The sequence below is a fragment of the Capricornis sumatraensis genome, chromosome 18, assembly GCF_032405125.1.
Source record: "Capricornis sumatraensis isolate serow.1 chromosome 18, serow.2, whole genome shotgun sequence".
NCBI lineage: Eukaryota > Metazoa > Chordata > Mammalia > Artiodactyla > Bovidae > Capricornis > Capricornis sumatraensis.
In genome coordinates, this window is record NC_091086.1 from 76665760 (window position 1) to 76676446 (window position 10687).

Consider the following 10687-nt stretch of genomic DNA (forward strand, 5'->3'; position numbering starts at 1 on the left):
TCCTGATCAAACAACAGCCGCGGCCACTCCATGCGCTGCCAACGCCTCCCACTGCCCAGAAGCCATCCCACAGCCAATGCCTCCGGCTGCCCAGGAGCCAACCCATGGCCCTGCCCTGGGCCCAGCCTCTTCACAACTCAGGGAGCCAACCGAGTAGGAGAAGCCTGGGTTTCACAAGGAAAATCCCCAGTGTGTGGATTTGTGCTGAGGAGCGGTTCTTGGACCATGTTCTTGGACCATTTCTAGCTCCATCTGCCTGGATCCAATCCACAAACCTATAACAGACACTTAGATGGGTGTTGTAAAGGACCTTTGAGGCCACCTTTCCTCCAGGACACCGACCCATAACCATCCTGTTACCAAGTCTAAGCTTGCACAACAGGCTAGTGAATCTGGGAGATGAGGTGTTTGTTGCCAAAAAGAACATGATTTTGAACACAACTTTATTCGAAAAGAAGGTTGACAAAGAAGGTGGCAGACCAACGTCTCAAAATAACCATCCTACGCGGTCTGGATGCCAGGTTCTTTTACAGAACAGAGACGAGGAAGGTAAGGAAGTGAAGTTAAAAGGCGAAATAGAGACGGAGAGGTCGTGAAGAAGTAAAATAGAGTCTCCTCGACTGGCAAGCCTCAGGCAGAAGATGTGCTAGTTTCCTCCTTCTCACCATCTGTAAGTGGACAACGTCCTGAACAAACGCATTTTAGCTTAACAGTCAGGCCAAGGGGCAGGGTTTTGATTATAATAACAATAGCAAGGAAAAGCAAGTCAAAGAAACAGTTCCAATTTGGAGTCAGAATTGGCTTTTTTCTGCAACACTGCAGACGTGTGGACACCCGCCGCCAAACTGACAGTGAGCTGAAGATAGGCGTCTTCCTGGAGACCTTCAAAGGAGGCTTGGAAACCCCGTTTAGAAACCTCAGGGGCATGGGGACTACGCTGGGGGTCTTGTTCTCTAAACCCTGGGGCCATGCTCCACCTGGCTGCCAGGTGAGGTGAGGGGAACCTGCTCTGTGCCTCCAGGATGGACTTGTCCACCAAATGGTTTAAATTCCTGTAAGTTCCAAGATTCCCAGATGTAACTAAATCCACCCCAGGCACCCCTGGGGGATCGAGGCCTTCAGAGGCCTCGGCCCGCCCCTCCCACAGCCCCAGGTGATGGTGGAGACAGCTGGCCCAGAGGATGCTGAGGGCATATAACAAGAGGGGCACCCGCTGAAGCGGAGATGTTCCGAGTCCAACGCGGGGCTTCCTACCTGGAAGAAAATGTTCTTTCTCATCAGAAAGTAAATGGAAAGTGAGGATCCTGGTGTAGTCTTCTTTCTTCAGAAGCCAAATGCTGGCTCACGTCTTCTCCTGACCAGGCTGACCTGCTGTTTAGCTAATTGTAAATGATCGCTGATTATTGGGAACCTCAGTTTAGATTTAGACAGAGGTCCCTGTTTACAGATAGGCATGAAAGAAAGTGAAAGTGAAGTCGCTCAGTCGTGTCCAACTCTTTGCGACCCCATGGACTGTAGCCTACCAGGCTCCTCCTTCCATGGGATTCTCCAGGCAAGAGTACTGGAGTGGGGTGCCATTTCCTTCTCCAGGGGATCTTCCCAACCCAGGGATCGAACCCGGGTCTCCTGCATTCCAAGCAGATGCTTTAACCTCTGAGCCAGAAGGGAAGCCGCATGTAGGCATAGCTTTCACTTTTGCAGGTGACTCTTAATGTTCAGTGTGGTTCGTCAGACCAACAGTAGGGACAGTGCTGAATGCTGGTGCACGTCTGAGAAGCAGGTTGGCTCCCGAGTTAATGGGGTGATGGGGAAGGTGCAGGTTTTCCGGAACTGTCCCTGGTGGGCCCCGGCAGGAGGCACACAGCCCAGGACCCAGCATTTGCATTCTCTTCTCTGGCGTTTTTCTGCAAGCAGTGAGAACAGTGTTCACGCAGACCTGCACGTGGATGTTCACAGCAGCTTTATGTGTAGCCCCTCACAGAAGGAGACAGGAGGCAGGGTCTCCATCGGGTCCATGCTCATGATATCCTGAGGTCCCTCCAGCCCCGATCTCCTTGGGGTTGACGGCAACTGGGATGGATCTCAGGACCGTCACGTCGAGTGAAAAAAATCCCACTTCAGTGCATCCTGCATGATTCTACCTTAGGCGATGCTTAAAGAGACATATTAATAAATAAAGGTGGAGACCATTTTCACAGCTGCCGAGGCTGGGAAGAAGGGAAGGGCGGGCGTCGCCGTGGTGATGTTAGCCCAGGGATTCTCGTGCGGTTACGGATTGGTATCCAGACTGAGCTGGTGTTGATCGGAGTTACACTATGAGTGTGATAAAACCACCTAGGATAAACACACATGAGGGCAGGTGAACTGTGAGCTCTGAATGAGCCTGTGGGCAGCTCCCATGGCAATGCCCTGATTGCAGCGTCCCTCTTTCGTGAAGGCAGATGTCACCATCAGGGAAACCTGGTGAAGCATTTGCAGGATCTCTGTTACTTCTCAAAACTATATGGACATCTACAGTTCACTCAAAATTTAAAAGATAACTGAAAAAAACTTTAATTTTATAAGAAAAGAGTCATTATAGATTAAATATTAAGCTCTGCAAGTGAGTATACGTACACACACACATAGATAGGTTGTCCCCCACTCACCATGGTTGGACTTGGGTGATTTTTGACTTTATGATGGTGTGAAGGTGATACTCATTCAGATCAATTCAGTTCAGTTCAGTCGCTCAGTCATATCTGACTCTTTGTGACCCCATGGACTGCAGCATGCCAGCCCTCCCTGTCCATCACCAACTCCCAGAGTTTACTCAAACTCGTGTCCATCGAGTCAGTGATGGCATCCAGCCATCTCATCCTCTGTCGTCCCCTTCTCCTCTCGCCTTCAATCTTTCCCAGCATCAGGGTCTTTTCCAATTAGTCACTTCTTCACATCATGTGACCAAAGTATTGGAGGTTCAGCTTCAGCATCAGTTCTTCCAATGACTGCTCATTCGGTAGAAACTGTATTTCAAGTTTTTAATTTTTCTCCTTTTCCTGTGCTGATGACACTGGAATGACACTCTTCAGACGCTGGGCAGTGGCCACCACTTGCCCCCAGCCAGAGGGTAGCAACGGACACACTTAGAGCCACTCTACGCAGACAATCGTTCTGTTTTCCACTTTGAGGCCTGCGTTCAATGCCACGCGCTATTCAACACTTGATTGTAAGACAGACTTCGTGCTGGAGGAGTTTGCCCCACTGCAGGCTCATGTAAGTGTTCGGAGCGCGTTTTAGGCGGCTGGAGCTAAGCTATAATCTTCAGAAGGTCAAGTGTACGCACTACTTTTCACATTAGTGATATTTTCAAATTGTGATGGTTTTATCAGGACATAACCTCATCCTAAGTGAAGGAAGACCTGATTGGACACACACACACGTGTACTAGGGTTATCCAGAGGAACAGAACCAATATATAAGACAAGATTCCATCTAGAGATTGAACTGCACAGTCACGGAGACTGAGACGGCCCACCTCTGCCTGTGCAGCTGGAGACCCAGGGAAGCAGGCCTGCAGTTCCCTCCCAGTCCAAAGGCCGGAGACCCAGAGGGCAGCTGGCGTGAGTCCCCCCGTGTCTGAAGACCTGAGGGTCAGGCACTCATGTCCGAGGGCAAGAGGAGACGGTGTCTGGGCTCAGACGAGAGCAGGCCCCCTCCTCCACCTTCCGTCCTGCTTAGACTTCCATGGATCGGAACACGTGGACTGGTGAGGGGGACCTGGACTCAGCCCCCTCCATCCGAATGCTCATCTCTTCCAGAAACAGCCTCAGACGTGCCCAGAAGTGTGTGTGTATATGTATGTATGTATTTTGTTCTTGTTGCTCAGTTGCTAAGTCACGTCTGACTCCTTGTGACCCCACGGACTGGCTCCTCTGTCCTCCACTGTCTCCCAGAGTTTTCTGAAACTCATGTCCATCGAGTCAGTGATGCCATCCAACCATCTCATCCTCTGTCGTCCCCTTCTCCTCCTGCCTTCAATCTTTCCATCATCAGGGTCTTTACCAGTGAGTGAGCTCTTCATATCAGGTGGCCAAAGTACTGGAGCTTCAGCTTCAGCATCAGTCCTTCCAATGACTATTCAGGGCTGATTTCCTTTAGGATGGACTGGTTGGATCTCCTTAAGGTACGAGGGACTCTCAAGAGTATATACGCATGTTTGCATGCATGGAACTGTTGAGTGGCATTAGTTTCTCCACGTTGTGTTTGGAAGAACAATGAAGGTCACCCCTGAGGTTCTCAGACAAGGACAGCGCTGTGCTGGCCTTGTGGCTGCCGCAGGCACGTTGATCCGTATGAACTGTGTCTGTCAGGAGGAAGGGGTGTGTGTGTGTGACGAAGACCACCAACTGGGGAGACGACCTTCGTGATGATGTTTACTGAGCCTACTCCAGCCCTGGATCAGAGACTCAGATGCTGGAGCTCCAGCCCACCTTGCCCAGGTGACCCCCATCAGCCGTGCTCTGCAACTTCTGAGACGGAAGCAGACACACCTTTTCACAATGACGAGCATTCCAAGTTTAAATCTGTTTTAATCCATTTTGGGGCCTAGGTCAAAACTTTTTTGAGGTGATAAAACAAAACGGCCTTGTTGGGCAAATTCGATGCTTTGGATCTTAAAGACACCCCTCATTGCCTCTTAATCCATGCTGCAGTGAGTGAACTGTCCCATCTGCTACCAACAATCTGTGGGTCTCCATCAAGGACGCAGGAAGTGAAAGTGAAGTCGCTCATTCGTGTCCGGCTCTTTGCGACCCCGTGGACTGTAGCCTACCAGGCTCCTCCGTCCATGGGATTTTTCAGGCAAGAGTGCTGGGGTGGATTGCCATTTCCATCTCCAGGGGATCTTCTTGACCCAGGAATCGAACCTGGGTCTCCCACATGGCAGGCAGACGCTTTACCATCTGAGCCACACGGGAAGGAGGCAGGAGGGTGCTGTAAAGAACTACATGCGGCCCTGCGAGGCCCCGGGCTCTGCCTCGGGCTCCGCGTGCCTGGGAAGGGGCTTCGCTGAGTGCAGGTCTCAAGCCAGGGGCAAGCCCTCTCCTCCGTGCACTCCTCCACCCTCACCGCCTTGAGTGGCCAGGAGCCTGGGCCTGGCTCCACTGGGACCCGCTCCCCTAAAGGGGAGGGTGAGGGCTGGCAGACGCTAGATCAGCCCTCGCCGGCCCTGCCTGGGGGAGAGCCCAAAGCTCCTGTGCTGGTGTGCAGTGCACTCTCTGCTGGGGCCCGGGACCCCAAAGCCCTAGGCCTTCCTAGACCGTCTGTGAGGTGGGGCTGGAGCCGCTCCCCACACTCCCGACTCCTCCACGGCCTCTCCGCTGGGCAGCAGGTGGGAGAGAAACAGGAAGTGGAGGTCAGGGCGGCGGCAGGAGCCCGGGCTACGTCCCTCTACTGTTGAACCCTGCATATCTCTCCGTCGCAGCGGAAAGCCCCCCGCACGCTTCGAAAAGCTGGTTATCACCATCGACTCTGTCCTGCACGTTGCTAGCACAGCCTCGCCGATGCCTTTGTAACTACGCTGCATGACGTAATCGCTGCTTCCTGACCGAACCCACCTCCCCACCCCACCCCACCCCCATGATCTCAGGGCTCCGGGCCTCCGGACTCCTTGGACGGGTGGAGAGAGATGCAGAGGGTCACCTGGGGGTCCCTCACAAGGCAGGCAGCTGCTCTGGGGCCTCACTATCTCTTCCATCTCTTTGCCGAGGCCTCTCAGGGGATACCCGGGGGATTTGCCACCCCACTGGGCACAGCCTCCTTCCGCTCCCGTCTCCAGCTGCTTCATTTGGTTGGAAAAGCCCATCCCCGAGGGGGTCTATCTGTGACACTGTGGTCCTCGCCCAGCCTTCTGGAACCACCGTGATTGGCCCCCAAGGTCTTCCTCCTCTCCAGGGGTGGTGGGGCCCTGAGGGGCCAGTGCGGAGAGGCAGCCACGCAGGAAGGAGCGTGCTGGCCTCTTCACTGAGCACTCAGACCCCACGCTGTGTCCCGGGGTGGTAAGCATCTCCTCTCCCTGGACCGGGCTCCATGGGGAGGGGCTCACCAGTCACCGACACCCACAGGCTGAGAGCCACACCTGCCCTCTGGGCTGCCCGATACCCCACTGGTCCTGAAGGCCAGACTAGCCCTGCCCAGCCTCTGGGCCAGCCTGCCCGTGTTCTGAGCCCAGGTCACCAGCTTCTATTCCCACACAGGGACATGTACCTGCTGCCCCCTCAGCTGGTAGGGAGACTTGTATCCTCAGCTCTAGAGCCGTCTATGGGGTCACCCAGAGTCAGACACGACTGAAGTGACTTAGCAGCAGCAGCAGCAGGTTGGTCTCAGGACTTGCAGCTCCAGGGAAAACCGAGCTGCACAACCTGATAGCCAGAGTGTGGGGTGTGCCACCCAGAGGCCCTTCACTCTGCTGTTCCTGCTGGGAATCCATCCCGATCCCTGAGTGCCGCAGAGCGGGAGCTCCCTGCCCATCAGACGCCCCAGCCCTCCGCTCTGCCAAGGGGACAGTCTGTTACAATGTCCGCACACCCCCGCTGGGAGTGGGCAGCCTCTAGCAGAGTGAGTCACAGCGACGTGAGAGGGCATCTCCCAGGAGGAGACTCAGGTGTGGGTGCAGAGAGAGACCGTCAGCTTCTAGTCGTCTGGGCTCTTCCTACCAAGGAGGGGCCTGCAGGTGTGAGCACGGCTTTGTCCTGTGTCCTGAACCTCTGGCCTTCCCTCCATCCACCTCGTCCCTGTGCTCACCCCTTTTAGGGCTCCTGCCCTTAATAAACACAGCGTCGTCTCATCAGGGCAGGTCACGTCCTGGGATCGGAGTGTGAAGTCCGAGGCAGGAGGGGCGGCTGCTCCGGGGACCTGGAAACCCAGCCTTTCTGAGGTCCAGGTGGGAGCCATGTGAGATTCCACCACCCCCCATCTGGAACGCAACCTCTTTCCACCCTATCTCTTCTTGTTAAATACAAAACACAACGAAAGGAGCAGAGGGCTAACCCGGGGGGACAGTTCCCCAGCGCACGTGCTGGACAGGGTGATGCCCTGGAAAAGTGACGCGCCCCCAGGCTCCAGCCTTTCCCCTGTTACTGCAGAGAAGAAAGGTCAGTGGGCCCTCGGCAGCCGAGACGGGGGCTGGCAGCCAATCTGGGATTAAAGGACGGGGCTCCGAAGACAGAAGGAAGAGTCCTTCGCCCTTCCTCGGTCACGCGCCCCGGAAAACAAGTGAGCCCTGGACAAGCAGGGCAGGGGCTCGGACACCGTCCACCGGGCGCCTGAAGGCTCACCCGCCCTGATCCAGCGGGCGCGCCCCCTCCCACAGAGCCCAGAAGGGGCGGGGACTCTGTCTTCCTGCCCCGCTTTCCTCATCCCCAGCCAGTGCCCCCCCACGTCTCCAGGTGAAAGGAGTGCCCGGCTGGCTTGGCCTGCACCCTTAGGGGAGGACAGCTGGGCCCCAGGAACCCACGCACCCCACCCTCCATGTACTACATGCATCCCAGGGGCCCCAGGACACACCCCATATACCCCACTCCCCCTCATATACCCCAGGACACACACACCCCATGGACCCCGGGACACACACACCATGTGTCCCGGGACACACCTCATATACCCACCCCCCATATACCCCAGGACACACACACCCCATGGACCCCAGGACACACCCCATGCCCCCTACTCTGCACATAGTAAGAGAGGCAGCGCTCACCACCTCACCCCAAACACACTCCTAAGCACCTCAGTCTAAAAGTCACCCTTTCTCCACAGCGGAGGACAGCTGGCTGTGGAGAAACAAGCGTCCAGGACCCCATGGGAAGGGACAGGCTCCAGTGTGAGGGCTGGGGGAGGGGAGGGGAGCAGAGGTGCCTAGGCTGCGGGCCGCGTGCAGGGGGTGGCAGGGGGTCCACAGAGAGAGCACAGGGCATGCCAATGGGGAAGGGGACGACCTGCTGCGGAGCCTTTGGCTCCCACGTGGTCAGACTCCCGGGGAGGCGGCAGGTGCTCGCAGCTAGCACTGAGCTCACCGTGTACGACTGCCCAGAAGACAGCCAGCTGCCTCTGCACAGTGTGCAGGTACCACTGAGCTCACCGTGCGCAACTTCCCAGAAGACAGCCAGCTGCCTCTGCACAATGGTTACCCTGAGCTATCAAAACCAGAAATTCTGACATTGTATTTCAATTGGTCACTTAATCCAGGAGGGCCTGTTTCTCCCTTTCGTGTAAGTGGGGAGGGGTAGTTGGCTGGGTAGCATCCCTCCATCCTCATAGAGACACTGTGAGTCACTGACCCACTCCTCACTGAAGCATCACTCCATGGCAGGCAATGCCTCATGCAGAGACGTGGAGGCAAGCCCCCTCCAGACCAGCAGCACCACCCACCCACCCACCCCCTCATCCACCCATCACTCATTCACCCACTCACCCACTCACCCACTCACCCACTCACCCACCCACTCATCTAGTCATTCATCTGCACACCCACTCACACACCGGCCCATCCACCATCCATCTACCAACCCACCCATCTACACACCTACCAACCTATCCATCACTCACCTATACATCCACCATCTACTCATATCCATCCATCTACCCAGCTACCTACTCATCCACCCAGATACCCATCCATCCATCCACCCATCCATCCATCCATTCATCCATCCACCCAGATACCCATCCATCCATCCACCCACCCATCCACCCATCCACCGACCCATCCACCCATCCACCCACACATCCATCCATCCACCCACCCATCCATCCATCCACCCATCCATCCATCCATCCATCCATCCATCCATCCATCCATCCATCCATCCATCCATTCATCCACCCATCCATACACTTATCCATCCATCCACCCATCCATCCATCCATCCACCCATCCACCCATCCATCTACCCATCCATCCATCCACCCACTCATCCATCCATCCATCCACCCATCCACCCATCCATCTACCCATCCATCCATCCATCCACCCACCCATCCATCCATCCACCCATCCATCCACCCATCAATACACCCATCCATCCATCCACCCATCCACCCATCCATCCACCCACCCATCCATCCACCCACCCATCCATCCATCCACCCATCAATACACCCACCCATCCATACACCCATCCATCCACCCACCCATCCATCCATCCACCCATCCACCCATCCACCCACTCATCCATCCATCCTCCCATCCACCCACCCATCAATACACCCATCCATCCACCCACCCATCCATCCATCCACCCATCAATACACCCACCCATCCATACACCCATCCATCCACCCACCCATCCATCCATCCACCCATCCACCCATCCATCTACCCATCCATCCATCCACCCATCCATCCATCCATCCATCCATCCATTCATCCATCCACCCATCCATCCATCCATACATCCATCCACCCATCCATCCATCCACCCACCCATCCATCCATCCGCCCATCAATACACCCATCCATCCATCCACCCATCCATCCACCCATCCATCCATCCATCCACCCATCCACCCACTCATCCATCCATCCACCCACCCATCCATCCATCCACCCATCCACCCATCCATCTACCCATCCATCCATCCACCCATCCATACACCCATCCATCCACCCACCCATCCATCCACCCATCCATCCATCCATCCACCCATCCACCCACTCATCCATCCATCCACCCACCCATCCATCCATCCACCCATCCACCCATCCATCTACCCATCCATCCATCCACCCACCCATCCATCCATCCATACATCCATCCACCCATCCATCCATCCACCCACCCATCCATCCATCCACCCATCAATACACCCACCCATCCATCCACCCATCCACCCATCAATACACCCACCCATCCATCCACCCATCCACCCATCTATACACCCATCCATCCATTCATTCACTCACTCGGAAACTTCCATCAAATCAAGAGTTGTTGATCTGCCTGTGACACAGCTGCCATCTTTCCGGGTGAGTGTGTGGGTGTGTTACGGCAGGGAGGATCCTGCCGACAATGTGGAAAGGACAGGAGAGAAGAGAGCTGCCTCCCCCTCCACCCCTCAAGGGAAGCCCAGGGGTCTATTCTTCCAGGAGCTGGAGGCTTCCCTTCCTCTCGTGCAGAAGGGATTGGCATCAGGATGGGTGTCACCATTTTCTTACACAAAGAAGCCACTGGAGGCACCACTGGCACAGTGCTTCATGAGGACCACCAGGGTCTGCCTGCTGACCCTCAGTGAGCACTGGAGTCCCCAGGTTCATAATAGACCTCATTGCCTTTGTGTCTAATTAGATTCATACGAGAATAAACATAGCCTCTGACCTCTGAATGATGAATTCAGCGCTGCTCCCTGTTATGTGTACTTGTGAGGCTCGGCACAGCTTCCGAATGAATAAATGAGTCACCCACAGTTCAGGTCTCTGATCTTTGTGGATGGATCTGCGGAGCCGTGGGGGAAGTTCTGGCTCCTGACGTGAGCCCGAGATTCTCAGAGCTGGTGACTAAATGCCAAGCCAGGGTCTTCTGAGGCCCCTGCACTGAACGGCCAGCCCCCAAGGCCCCCTCACCCACATGGCATCACAGCTCCACCCCGAGCGGGTCTGCAGTGAACGACAGCGTCTGGTCACTTCTGAAGATGTCCACGGGAGGAGGGG

The 10687-nt window shown here is 55.5% G+C and overlaps 1 non-coding gene across 1 annotated transcript; it reads right to left on the minus strand.

Moving 5' to 3' along the window:
* Positions 1 to 1596: 1596 nt before the first annotated feature.
* TRNAS-GGA (transfer RNA serine (anticodon GGA)) lies at positions 1597 to 1668 on the minus strand. Its single transcript has one exon. It is a non-coding gene; the product is annotated as a tRNA-Ser (tRNA).
* Between the last annotated feature and the right edge of the window lie 9019 nt (positions 1669 to 10687).